At 35.5% G+C, this 15,176-nt stretch overlaps 1 protein-coding gene across 1 annotated transcript in view; it reads left to right on the forward strand.

The window, feature by feature from the left end:
• Window positions 1–15,176, forward strand: part of PXDN (peroxidasin) — an 84,391-nt gene that overhangs the window by 8,039 nt on the left and 61,176 nt on the right. The window lies entirely within an intron of this gene.

Below are 15,176 nucleotides of genomic sequence, written 5' to 3' on the forward strand. Positions count from 1 at the left end.
AGCCTGTCACATGTGCTTATGGATTGCCTTGCAAGTAAGCTTGAGTTTAAATTGAAAGGTTGTAAGTCTAGCAGAAAAGAAAATTAGGAAATACAGCCAGTAAAGAACAGAGCTTGGCATGAAGATAGAAGGAAACTGTGGAAAGAAACCAACATAATATAATAGAAGAAATCAATATTGCTATTATGCTATGAAAAAATAGCAGACAGCTATTGAGGAAATGAAAAAAAAAAAGGAGAATTAGTGCATTATGTTTAAAATTGCATATTATTTTATTCTTTTTTAATTATAAAATGGCCTTTACAGGAATATTTTACTGTGTGTAATGGGTAAAATGAAAATGCTAGATTAATGTTTGGAGACTCCAATTCTATTTTGAACAACTGAAAAACCAACTAAATTCTAATCCATCTTGATTCATGTTTTAATGTGGTATTTTTTCAATTATTTATTTTTGGATTCAAATTTCTGAGACTTTCAAAGCTTATTGTAGTTTGTTTACAGTATTTTGTACACTCTAGATCTCATCTTGAAGAACTCAGGCACAGCTTTGTATGCATGAGTAATCCCCAGGCTTCTTATTTTTCCCAGTCATGGACATTTGCCGAGTCTCTTTCCAGCAAGCCAAAGTGTTTACATCCTTATAGGATAAGACTTCACTTACAGAAAAGATCCTTTTAAAAGGTGATATTTAAAATCTGTATCACACAATCTAAACATTTATGGTTGCTTGTCTTTCTGATGAAGTCTGTCTATAAAAAGAAGTTAATATTTTAAATATGTGTACTTATGTGTATGTGTGTTTCTGAATATTTATATATACACATGCTGTACATAATGTGTGTGTATACAGATAGATGGATAGATAGATATAGGGAAACAAATGAGCTAAATTGTCTACCAATTTTTCCATTTGGATTCAATGAAAAAAAACCAAACCAAAACAAAAATAACTTTAAAGGCTTTCTTATTGCAAATGTGGGCAGGGTTTCAAGACAATCCATAGAGATGGTGCAACAAGAGCTGACTGAGCTGGAACGGAATGACTCAAATGTTTCCTTTTCCTCCCTTTGCTTATCAGGCTGCCAAATTTGATTTCTTTTTGGTATGGCATTATTACTGCTGCTAATGAGGGTCAAGTGATTCTTTTAAACAGAAAATTTAATGTTTATTACAAATAACAAAGAGTCTTAAAATCTTGAGAAAGATGCACAGAGGACAGATTAATGTGGTTTCTCATCTTCATGTCTTTTTGTTTAATCTGTATTTACAAAGATAAGAAAAGATTAGGACATTGAAGAGTTTGTGCAGTGGCTGGCAGGGTTTCTTGAAACTATGTGAAAGTTTGTAGAATAAAAAGTGTGAAAATTTGTGCAATGTAGTGTTCTCTTCTAGGTTTTTTTGCTGAGTTGGTTTTTAAGTTTCACTAAGGAAAACAATGAGCAAAGGTATTTAACTCCAAATCAGTTTTGCTGCCTGTGACATTGCTCTTTTTTGTGTTGTGATCTGTTGTTGTAACTTTCAGATTTTTTTATTCTCTTTTCAATTGCCACTCCCTGTATCTTTCGGAAACATTTTCTTTCAGCATTCTTTCCCCTTAAATCACTTATTACAACAGACTGCTCATTGCCTGGCTGGTCTGAAAAAGGAAAAATATTACTTGGTACACAGTGTTACCTTAGCTAATGACTGGTTTTGGTAAGCAGGATGATGACTGCTAAATGTCAAGTTCTTTGCACTGTGTTAGCCAGACTGGATTTAATAGCATTTTATTAGCCATTTTGCTGCTTTGTTGCAGAAAAAATAAAGAATAAATGAATCATTGCATGCTTGACTTATCTCTAGGCAGTGTGAGCATTGTGACTGGGACAGCATGAAATTGAGTGCAGACTTCTCAAAACAGTTAAATTCAGAGGCTTATACCCTCTGTCCAAGGTCCATCATGCTCTATAGAAGCAAATATTTCATGTTTACAAGATCTTGGTTGTTCACTTTGATATAAAGTTTCACTATTTGGTGTCTTGTGGTGACTTCTATTTAATGATAGATTATAATCATAATCAGATTAAATCAATCACCAACTTTCAAATCTTTAAATTAATGTATTGTCATGTTTTAATGGTGAGAGAACTTTTATTCCCCATTTTTCCAAAATATTTTTAAAAATATGAGGGGCGATGTGTATTCTGGTACACAGGTAACCCTAGCAAGCCATTCAACACTCAAATACAAATAAATGTCACATTACATTGTCTGCTAAGATAAAGTAAAAAGCTAGAGCAGCAGTATGATGGTGTGACATATGTATATTAGAAAGTGCATAACCTATCAAAGCAGGATAGCTTTTCAAGGATATTTTGTCACTCTTCAGGATAATAGCTAATTTGGGTTCAAGAAATAAAATTTGGTTTGATGCCCTTTTGATAAACTCTCCAAGAAATTGAAGAGGTGATAGTATTCTTTTCTTACAGACATAAATTGAATGAGAAAACTCAGTTGTTTGACTTTGGTAAGGTTCTCAGGCTCCAGTAAAAAGGGCCTAGGTGATTGAATTAAATTGCCAGTAGAAAGAGACATTTATATCAGGCAAAGAGTACTGCAGAGCTACAACAGAGCTGTGAGAGCAGGGAGAGCAATTTGATTTTGTGAGTTGGAGGCTTGCTCTGGCCCAATTCAAGACATTAACTTCCTGATTTCATTTTATTGCCCTGGGAAAAGCTTAAGTAAATGCAAAAGCACCTATGTAGGGGGTAAAATCAATTAAAATGTTTCCTAGTGAGACTTTTGTGTATAGCTAGAGCATGTTAACTTGTAGATTGGAGACTTGGTTTTCAGGTGTGTAAATAATGGCTACCAGACAATTATCAAAGGTCTGTAAATACCTTTCTTAGTATGGTAACATTCATAATTTATTTAAACCAACTTTAAAAACTCAGGATACTATATTTTTTTCTTGAGTTCTCTATCAGTAACCTAAATCACTTGAAATTTCTAAAATGTTGATACATGTTGAAACATTTTTCTTGATTCAGTAAACAACAGTTTTTAAAACTTAGCCAGAAAATCTTCTAATCTTCCATTGTGATATGAGTATTTTTTTGGATGTTTTATACTTGTCAGCTTTGTATTCTTTCTGGAGTAGATGTTTTCTTTTTGATACCCTCTATTTTACTTAAAAAATTTGGATACATCTTGCGTGGGAATAATTAAATATACAATTTAGAAAGAGAAAAAAATATGTAAAAAGCGTCTGAGACCCGGTATTCATTAGAGATTTCTAATGAATGCTAATTAATTGGCTGAAGAGAAGGTTTATAAAAAAAACCAACAAAACAATCCAGCCTTCAGTGTCAATCTTTATACTGGTCATATCTGTATAAAAGATATATATCCATTAATAGGTGTAAGATAGACTTGTCTTATGAAGAAATTTGTGGGATTGCCAAACACATCAGATAGTACAGGGGAGACTTTCCAGTTTTGATGAAGTTGCAATGTGAACAACACTTAAAACAGAAATGACAGGTAGGCAAGTGACTTTTGTACAGCCCCCACACTCAGGTATATTATGTAGGCCACTTTTATAACTTCGTGACATGTGTTTATACTCCCTTATTCATCAGAGAAAGAAATAAGAACTAGCTGTGGTTTTGCACTCACCATTTAACAATATCAAGTTGAATTCAAACTACTTTTGTCTTTTCAATATTGGTAAAATTTTTAATTCCCTCTGTACATAGAACACAGCAATATCTGTGCAATCCAGATTCCTTAGATGAGAGTATTTCATTACCATTCCTTTTTTTTCACTCTGAATATTCACAAGGAATTGTTTCTTAATAGTGCTAGAATAGAGCAAGTGTCTGTCTCGCATGTCAGACATTGTGACAGAATTTGTATCTTGGTTGGTTGATTAATTAAATTGCTTTTATATATTTACTGGCTTTTGCAGGCTGACTTCACTTTAAAAATATCTGTATTTCTCTGAAGGAATATTTCATTTTTCAGAATCAATCTTCTGGACAGTGTAAACAAAAAATGGCTTTTAAAAGAAAGTTATGATTTGAGTGGAATTAATTTATTTTTTTAACTTTGAAATTTGGAGATGGTTTGACATGATGGTAGACCCATCAAATAAATTTGCTTTAACATCCAGACCAACATGTAAGAATTTTCCGATAGCATCAGGATTTGTAAACCTTGTTGAATGCCTTTGGGGATTTAAAATTTGGTGTTTGTTTTGGTTTGGTTTTTTCTTGATTGGTGTCTCTTTGATTATGTAAATCTGTTGGTTTTGACTGCATAGTGATGAAGCTTCAGTGGGCAGGAAATAAAACGTTCATTCAGTTCAGGCTTATCTTTAGCTGTGTGGTTTGGACATGGGACAGACTCGTCCCTGCAGAGACCAGAGCACTGTAAAATCTCTCAGGAGAGATGACAGCCACAGGACTGCTGTAGGAGCACAACATCTGATCCTGAGGAAACTTTACCAGTAGAAAGTTTTCACTTAAGTGCTGAGTGCTGGGTTTGTGGCTTGCAGTCTCCAGCCTCTTCAGTTCCTGAAGTGTCTTAAGTGTTTGTGGAAATCCCAGCCATAAATTGGTGTTTGTATGCCTTTGGATCAGAGGGTATATTTGTACTTCTGACCACTCTTAGAGCAATGATCATTTAACTGTGGGTCCAGAGGGTTCTTTTGCAGTTGAACTTAAAATTTGGTGATTAATATTTCTGGGAAAGAATTTTTTCACAGGCTTTTAAGCCAAATATATGACATAGCAGTGGTTTTAGTCAAGTGGAATACTACTAATTTATACATTTTCAAGTCATGTAGATGTGTTTTTCAGTAGTAGAAATATTGCAAGAATCTTTTATTCAGAGCAGGAAATTATTTGGTAGATATATCTGCTTATTGAAACTAAGATTTTAAAAAAATTGGCTGCAGATAGTAGACTTTTTTATTATCTATATTGCATATTAAAAGAAAATAATAAGTCTAATGCATTTAAGTAGCTGATTTATTTAGTATATTAATGCTAGCATATACCTACTTGTTTTCTTCCAACTTTCTTTTTTAATGTACAAAATAGAGATTGTACCCCTTTGCAGTAAAAAAAAAGACAAAACCAACTCAGAAACACCTTGTGAAGGGTTCTTGGCTTTCTTTTGCCAGCAGCAGTTGCTTACTCCTGAACATGGTCATAATCAGTTCTGAGAGTTAGCTGAAAAAGAAGCAAGGGAAGAACATTTGGTTTGTCTGAATCATTTCCGTGGTTTGGTGGTGATGTGTGAGAGAGGGGAGGAGCTGCCTCCTGAGCAAACCTGCTGACCTGCCCCTGGGGCCTCATCAAACCTGCCTCAGAGAAACCATAAAATAAGCTGAATCTGTGATGCAGCTTGAAGGGGCAGCTTTGGGCAAACAGAGAACTGTGAGTGCCCCTTTTTGGGAAAAAGAGCCCCTTGCACTTTTCCTTCCTTGCCAGGGATGCCAGGGATGCGAGTGCCACCAGCCCTTGCTCTGTGCTTCCCTGGGCTACTGCATCCACCTGCCAGAGCAAATGTTCTACCTCAGAAATGTCTGCGATTTTAACTTCCACAAATTAATTTTTAATTCATCCCCTCTATTGAGTTGTTATGCTAGGTATTTATTATGTGGGTATTTTAAACCATCTGATATTCCTTAAAGGCAAGTTTGTACTTAATTGGATATTTTAGAGATAATTCTGGTATTTTCGTACTACTTTGGCAAGAGTAATCAAATGTTTGCATGTTTTTTTACATACACGCTTGGTTAAAAGTGTTGTTCCTTTTATTTGAGCTGAGGAAAGACCACTTGAGAATCCCTATTTGCTATTATGTGTTTCTGGGCAGCATGGCTGCACTCCATGTGGCCCAAATGGTATTTATATGGCCTGGGTATAACTAGTTTGTATGGGGTAATAAAAGAATGTAGGTTGAAACGTGTTCAAAATAGAAAAATGAAATTAAATTATAACTTTAAAAATGACATTACACTGTGAAGACTGAAGAAAGATAAACTTGTCTTTGATTTTATTCAGAAATTCTTTTTTGTATTATGAACAACATGGAAGTGTGTAAAAATGTTATTCTGTCTACAGATGTTTTATACTTTTTTTCTTGTATTTCCAGTATTGTGTCAATAGAATGGAATAATTACAGAGAGATTCATAGAAGAGTGCTTTCTAAATGACTGTTGGCTTAATGCTGCCAATATTAGAACTGCTAGGAAGAGGGTGCATGACAATGCAAAATAGATGTGATCTCTTGAGGCAACTGGAATTAAAAATATAGACAAGACTAGTAAGACTTACTTGGAAATTTCAGATACATCCATACTTTTCAGCAATCCAGTTTTCCAACTTGTTTTTTAAGGTGGCAAATCAATTTAATTTATGTAGGGAAAGAAGAAATGTGCAGGGGAACAAGTTGTAGGCTAGTATTACTTAGTTCTACTTTTGCAATGTGAGGTAGGAGACAATAGGTATTGATTGAATCATGCTATGGAATATAACAAAAAATATAAATCATAATGTTTATTATTAATCTTCTATTATTCTCTTGATGCATTCGGTAAGGTAACTTGTACATTCTGTGAAGTAACTTGTTCTCTAATGAGTAGTAGCTCCAAAACTGCTTTTTTGTTTATAATTTTGACATCCGTGTGAGGACAGACATGATGTAAGAAGAAAAGGGAAACAATAATCTGCTCACAGAGTTCCTGTCTCTGCATGTCATTAGGTTGGGTACTTTAAGGTACTTTAATATCTTCCAGTAGCCACTTGCATTACTCTTCACAGGGAGAAAACAACTTCTCCTGAGGGACAGGAACGCCCACTTGCCTGCCTTGAGGCTGCCTGCACTTCTGAGGGATGGGAGATAAATATCAGAGGAGTCCTAAGACCCCTGTTCCTCTGAGTTTTCTTTGCCAGGAGCAGGAGGAGCTGGAAGCAGAGTCAGAAAGTAGCTAACTTATCTGCTCTTGCAGCCTGTTGTTAACCTCAGGAAGCAGAAAATTCCATTCCAAGAGTTGCAGTTTTTTCATTGAGGTGACCTGGGATTTTCCATGAAGTGGAAGGAAGAGCTGTTGCTTTGTCTGAAACCAGGAATCCAGTCTGCAGCCAAGTGATAGAGTACCTGAATTTTTGTTGTAACTCTTTATGTAAGCCAACAGTGTTTCCATTTTAATAATAAAATGTCCCTTAGCATTCTACAAGAACAGCTATCCATTTACATTCTAACACCTCCAAGTCTATTGGACTCTAATATGCCCATCACTATTGGAAACAAGTGGGAAGTACAAAACAATTGGAAATATATTCCAACAAAATCTGCCTAGTGTAGGGGGAAGAGTGGCACATAGATATACAATGAATAAAAGCTTTTGAATCAAATTTAGATGTTATTTTTAGATGTAGTAATTCTTTCAATTTTCCACATCCTTTGGCTTGATGTTGGTCCTGAATTGCAGAACTTCTTTTTGAATTGAAGGAAACAAAATGGGCATTCTTTAGTAAGGTCATTGGCATTTTAGATGCCGGATGTTATTTATTGGCATAATAAATATAATACAAGCTCACATGCACTGCATCAATGAGGCTGCCTGTCCCAAGGAAAGTCCCTAAAACTGCTGTGGTGGGGAAACCACACTTTTATACTGGCTTTTTAATTTACCAGTCCAGCTCATTCATTCATTCAGAGCCCTCTCTCTCACCCCTGTTTTCAGATGTAGGGTCTTTGTAGCTGGGAGCTCAACCCTGCACTGATCCTCACCCAGCAGAGGGGGTACCCAGCTGGGTGCTCCTGTGGGATGGGTGCTGATGTGGCACAGTTGGAAGGAAACTTAAGGCACTCTGGTAAACACAGGTGATTATTCTGTGTTGGATTTCCATTATGAATATGCACGCTATTTGCATCCATTTTCCTGAGAGGACTAATCTGCTACAGAACAAAATCAAGAGTTGTATTTTTTCCTACCCATAACTCTTTGAAGTTTTATGGTTTATTTATTTCTAAATCTTTCAAGAGCTGCTGCTGCTGCAAAAAATATGCATGAACTTCAGTGTTTGGGTTTTTTTAAGAAAAATGGTCAGTGATATACCACCCTTAAAGGTATTTGTTTCTGCTGAGCAGAAACTGAAAACAAACATGCTCAAGCTGAAGTTTGGAAGCAGGATGAGACTATCCCATTTTTAACAGTGAATATAGTTTACTACTAGAATGACCAGCAAGTCATTAGATTTTGCTTGATTAATGGTCTTGAATCACAATTTTATATATTTCTCAAAGGGATGGCTCAGCTCTGACAGCAATAATTGCCTTAAGACAGGAATTTCTCTATTGTTGTGTGACTTATCTTGTGTGAGATGTTCAGGGATGATAATGTTTCTTTCTGGCTTTCAGTTTTTTCCTCTGAGAATATCAGTATTTCATGGATATAGAGTTTAGAATTAAACATTCCTGTGAGAAGTGCAGAAACAGTATTTATTTTACAGAGTGGTACATGGGAGGAAAATAAGACTAATTTATGACTAGCATAACAGCAGAATTTCTGTGGGCTTTTCACAGTAGTAATTCACAGGACTGCTAACTTTAAAAGCAAACAAAACTAGTGCTTTTCTTTCAGTGGTTCATGCTAAGCCATAAACCAGTCAGCTTCATATTTTGGTGTCTTTAGCCTACTATAGTGGAGAAACATAACTTTTTATTCAAAAGTCCAGTTGAAACTGCATATTCTTAAATATTAAAAAGGAAACCAAGAAAAGGTTGCATCTACAACTGCCACTAGTCCTCTAAAATATTTCAGTGTCATAGCTCTTTACACAGACTCTGCCCCATTAGTTGGATCCAAGACCTTTATTGTATGATATTTGTGTTAGTACAGCATGCAGATACAACTGTCATGCTCTGTTTTATTGGGCATAGCACAAACACAGGACAAAACATCAGCCCTTTCCCAAGGTTATTTCTGTGAAAAATAATCAGTAATGAAACATATGGCTGTGCTGTCAACAGCTTTTTCATTGTTTGGTTTTAGCAATAGATCCCCCTGAGAGAAATAAAGACAGATTTTGCCTTTTCTTGTAATTTCTCAGACTGCAGAAACAGCAATTGCATCTCTGAATTCTATCCATGCTGGTAAAAGGAGTGGGGTGTGGTTGTGTGGGTTTGCTTTTGTTTTGGTGGGTTTTTTTAAAGGTAGTATGAGGATTATAAACCATTATAAAATAAAATTACTAATTTCAAAATAATTTCTGTAGTGGATGCATGTTGACAGACTCTGAAAGTGGGTAAGACAAAGAGCCACAATCATACCACGGTAGAATTTCCATGTATAATTTTTGGCAAGCCTACAGACCTAAAACATTGGACCAGCAAATCCCACTTGAGTCCTTTTAATGGCACTTTTAATGGCTGGTTAGAAATATTGGCGCCAAGGGCAGCAAAGGGATCTAAAGACTTAGTAAGACAATACTGTATTGCATTTCATTGAATTAACATTTAAATGTTTTCCTTTCAACTGTAATGGCAAAATAATTGTTAGTTAAAACAAATCCATAGCTCTTGGAGAAGGATATATAATAAGCTCTACATTCAGCAAAGCTGAACTGATAAAATAGTTTTCAAGACATGTGAACTCAAAGTTCCTGTTAACAAAAATTACATATTTGTGCAAATCAGATATTATTTTAATTAGATCATTGATATATCATCTAAACTTCATTATTTTTATTTTCTGAAGCATGGGTTTATCATCGAGACGACTACTGCCAGATATTCTGCATCCTGTTCAACAGATTTCAATATTTTTGTTGTCCTACCATTTACTTTTGGTACTGAAATTACAATATACTAAGTACTGTGATACCCCCTCACCTTCTAAGAATAATGTTTTAATTTCCCATCTCAAAATGCAGTGGCTTTTTTTACGTGCTGCATGCTAACGTACAGATAATAAAAATATCTCGAAATAAATTAGAGAAAATTACATATTGTATGTAATAATTAGACTGGGGAAGATTAATCCAGAAAATAAATCGTCAAAACAAAAAGAAGAATGATATAATTTTGTTTGTAAAAGAAGTTCTAGGACTAAATCTGAAAAGGAAGCAAAACACCCCACAAAAACTTGTATTCCAGTATTCTGGCAAGTGTTAACACTGCTAACAGAGTTGATTACTGTAAGTATTGCTATAGCTGCAAGTAGGGTTTGGTTTTATTTTTTTTAAGTGGTGGCTTTGTCTTTGTTTGTTCAACAAAGTGACACATTTTTTTACAGGGCAGTAGTTAAAGCAGCATTAAAGTGCCATTGACATCATCCAGTTACTCCACTGACTTGATTATATAACCTCTTTTGTGCAATTTTCATGCTCTGCTCTGTTTGAATGTTTTTACTGTGCTGATGGCTGTTTTTCATTTCCTGCTGGGATGACCTTGAATAAAAAAAGAATAAGAATAAAGTAGACATAAGCAATGTGGTCTTGCTGGCATTTGCAGATCTTTTGTTCTGTGTTGAGAAATATAGCAGTTTGGTGTCCAAGGTATAGGTTATTTCTGCTGGGTAGTAGTTAATCTGCAATGGTTAGGAAAAAAAGTGTCTTAATTTGTTATTTTGGATTTAGCAATGGTAAAATCATCTGATTATGACAATTCCTACCTTATGAACATGTCAGAAAAGTGCTAAATGCATGATGGCACTTATGTAAACTTAAATTATTGATTTACCTTTTAAATCGAATAGATCTACAAATCTAATGTTTACCTATTAAATTGCTCCCTTTTTTTTAAAGGAAAATGAGATTAGCTATGCTACACCTTTTTTCCAGATTCAGTATGTATCACACAGCTGAAGGAATTTATTTTCCATTTTGTCACTTCTTGTTGCCAATCAGCATTTTATAACTAGCCTTATAGATGAATGAGTGCACTGTGTTTCACATCAGCTTTTTTCTCAGACTGTTTATATCCCTCAATATCAGAAAGTTCTGACAACGATGAATCCATAATTTTGAAGTAGCTTGCATTATTTTTGCCACTGTGTCCTTTTAATTTGTCAGATTAAAATAATGATTATATTACCATACACTTTACATTCACTTATAGAGGAAGAGGTTTAGCTTTAAATAGTTTTCACTGGACCTTTTTGACCCATCTACCTTTGCAGCAGAGGTTGGACATTTGAGAACCTGTCCATTTGAAAAATAGTTAAGACAGTAGTGTTCTTTCTATTTTTTTCTATTTTGCTGCTGTGGTGATTTTGCTTAGTTGAGGAAATAAATAAATTTTAAGCTCATTCATGTCTTAAATGAATGCTGAAGTCCTGGTTAACCCTTGAAACAAGGTAATGAGATACCTTCATTGCTAATAAAAATCAGGATTTGGTTTCATTGGTAAATGCTTTAGTATTTTGCTTTTAAATGAAGACTGGTAATAAAAGTCATTAATGGGTCAGCATGGCATTGGAAACAGTATATTATATGGATAAGTTGGTTTCATCCAAATTGCCTTTGTCTTTTCCAAAGCTAACAGATACACAACTATTTTCAATTTAAAGTATGAAATCAGATGCTTTCAATATGACAGACTAAAAAAAATGCAGCTCTTCAAAACTTCAGTTTCAATACTTTGTTCTAGTTTGGCAGTGGTAAATTTGCTTTATTCTGTATTTACAGATATTGGTTTTGGAGACACTCCTAGGATTTGGTGTTTTAAAAAAATAGTTTTGTTTTACTTACTCTCCTTTTCATGTAGTGTTTCTTACTCTGTGATACCTGGGAGCAATATGCTGGTCAATAGTCCCCAGACCAAATATTACAGGTGTAAGTGCAATTTGGTGTTTGTTTGCATTTAGTGTTATTAAGGAAAGTAAGAGGATATTTTCATTTTTGGACTAGAAAAGCTTAAAACAGATCCTCAGAGATTAACAAATTATTAAAGGGATCTTCTGAAGTTGGGAAATTGAGGTGATATGAAGTAGGTCTAACCCAAAAGTACTAAGTAAGACATAGCTTCATGTTGCACAATTGGTTGGTGTCAACTAATGAGTGCTTGGTTTGACCAGCTGTGTGTCCTCCTCAGCCTTAACAGTGAAAACAAATTTATTCTTTAATGTGAGAAGGAAATAGGATCAAAAGTCTATTTTTGCATTTATCTTTTTCAGTATCGGGAGAGGTATAAACAGAAGATCAAATTACATGTTGTGCTTAAAATCTTCCTTTTGCATACAGAATTCTCCTCTCAAGCATTTTTTAATAATAGGAATAAAAGTGTCCAAAGCAAACTAAGTTATCTCCCTCTAGTCTAAGATTTTGGGGCTGTGTTGATAATTCTAGCAGCTAAAGGTAGAAACTCCTTATACTGCATTTTGTAAATCTTATGGTTCCACCCAAGCAAATGACCCTTAAATAAAATTATTCATATTTTTGCTTTCATTTCTATCCTGTAGCTAGGAGTAACCAAGAATACTTGTAGTTGTGGTACTAGATTTGAAATTTCTTTAATTGTCTCATTTCTGTGACACACAAAGTGAGGTTTTTTGTGAATATCCTGATGTTATGCTTTGTATACATACAATATCTCCCAAGATAAATGTTTTTAATTACATCATCACTTAGTACAGTGTTTCTATATCCATGTTACATTTGGCTAATTATATGTGTCTATATATAGAAAGATGACTGTAGAAGCAGCAGTAGCATAACACATTAAATTTTGGGTTTCATTTTTTTATTAAAGAACTTGCTATTGGGTCATGACAATTTTTTTTGTGACACAGATTAAAACTGAAAAAATGAAAGCCATTTTTAATATACTCTCTAGCAATGTAGGGGGGGAATCTTTGGAACATCCTCCAAGCCCTAATAAGTCACAGGATGCCCAGTCCTCAGGGAGAGATGAGAAGTACATGGCTGGGATGGATCAAGCAGAGGAGAAGCCCTGGTGTCTTTTCCACTGCTGCTTCAGCAATTCTTTACAAGGAATTTTCACATTTGTCCTGCTTAGGATGACACTTTCTGTAGTAACTGCTGACTAATGAGTGCTTATTATCAGTAGGTTATCATTGGTAGAGTGATGACTGGGAGTGACCAGTTTGGGTGTTGAGTATCCACAATCTGATCCAAAGGTGGCTGCCTTTTGAGGTGCATGATGAGAGCACATGATATGTTCTTGACAACCCTACTTTAAATCCATTTGACTTAGAACAGTTAATGATTTTTTGAATTTGATGAAGCAACAGACTCTTTAAAATTCAAGCATATGCAAAAAGAGAACTGAAATAACATTGAAACACATGAAATCTAACCCTTTATAAAAGTAATGAAATTATAATCCTTACCTTTCCACCCTGTACGTTGCTTAGCAATAACTAGGAAAAAAAAGAATAAAGGAAAACTGTACTTTAGGCATTTTATATAAAAAGTTTTACATTCGGTGCATGGTTAGATCAAAGTAAAAACAACCCCTTCTCTCACAGAGATTTCAAACAGAAACTTCTTTAACTAGTTCTTCCTGTATGTTCCTTGATGTTTAAGGTCAATTTTGTATTGTTTGCTGTGTACCCTCTATGACTGTCATATATCCAAATATTTATTAAGATCTTTAGTGTTTATAAAGTGTTATTTTGTAAACTTGCAATGAATTAATGTGGCCCAGTGTTGCCATACCCCATCAGGATGTTTTAAGAGAGAAACCCTATCTTTCATTACTGCACACTGCCAGTGCAAGCTTTGAAGAATGTCCTGCAGTGCCAGCACATGCCACAGAAGCGTTGGATCTTATGAGACAGTAATGGTTTTTAATTTTTACATACTTAGAAATTTTCACTGTGTTTAATTAAATAAAAATATTGTTAAAAGTTAATTTTCAATGCTAAATTAGAAATAGTTAAAAATGGGCAGTGTAAAGAGGGGAAACAAATGGATGCTTTTAGTTCAAATAAAGAATTTATTAAGAACAGGACTCATTTTCATCCAGACAAAGCGTCTGCAGCACATTTCTCATTTGCTTTGTGACAGAAAAGGAAACATATATAAATATTGTATTTATTTACATGCCGTACATCTGGTCCTTACAGATCTTCCCAGAGCCCTGTTCAGGTAGCGGACCGCAGGAAGCCGGCAGAGCCCGTGTGTGTGCACACTCTGCCTGGCACACGTCCTGCTGGCCATGGCTGCTTGCAGGGCTGTGGGACCACGGCCATTCCGAGGCGCTGGAATGTGAATCTCAAGGGCATCCAATTGCTAAATTGACCGCCTGCTCCCTGGCACGTTCTTGGCCCACGCAGCCTCGCGCTCTGCCGAACATTTCCTGGTCATGCTCCATGGATTAGCGCAGAACGGAGCTCCTGAGCGCAGCCAGGAAAATAACCCTGGAGAGTGTTCAGTTTACTGGCTATCATGGACATGTTTTGTTTGTGTTATTGAGGCAAGACATGCTTCAAAATGATGGGCTTAGCTTCTGTGGAAGCCTGTGCAGCTGAAGTGGATTTTTCAACTTGAATTATGTTGTCTAGCTGCAATTTTAAGAAGTAAATGTTTTCACTTTGAAACACTCAATAAAAGAGACAATCTGTATTAGGTATAATAGGTTTTTATTTAAAAAACGAAATGCATTACATTTATCTTTGAATTGTTATGCAAAAGTTATTAAATACCCTAAAATTCAATGCCATCAACACGGGAGTTTGCATTTCTTTAGCTGGTCATTTCATTTACTGTTTAGAGATCAGGAGAGGGAAAAATGGCAGTCGACAATTGAGTGGCTTCCCTCAGTCTGCTGTTTTAACCTCGTGGTGCACTCTGGCTGGTCAGTGGGAGTCAGGCTTGCTCTGGTCCAAAGCACAGCATCCAGCCAGGATATGCCAGTTTGTAAGAGTGAAATGGGGAGCAGCAAAAAAGGTGAAAGAGAGTTGAATGGGCAGGGAACAGGCTTTTGTGAGTGAAAGTCATGTGGCACAGTTGGGCCGGAACTAGTCAGAAAAAAAGGGTCAAGAAACATCATCATGCTGACTGACCACACATTATTTCAGCAACACAAAATGCCTTTGAAGGTCTGCTCCATAATGGCCTATTTGTGCTACCCATACTCATTTTTCAGTTTTAACACAGTCCTCATTCCTGCCATTCACTCTCCAAGGGGATGTTTCCGATTGCTGTTGTGCT

This window comes from Passer domesticus, chromosome 3 (genome assembly GCF_036417665.1).
Source record: "Passer domesticus isolate bPasDom1 chromosome 3, bPasDom1.hap1, whole genome shotgun sequence".
In the NCBI taxonomy this organism is placed as follows: Eukaryota; Metazoa; Chordata; class Aves; order Passeriformes; family Passeridae; genus Passer; species Passer domesticus.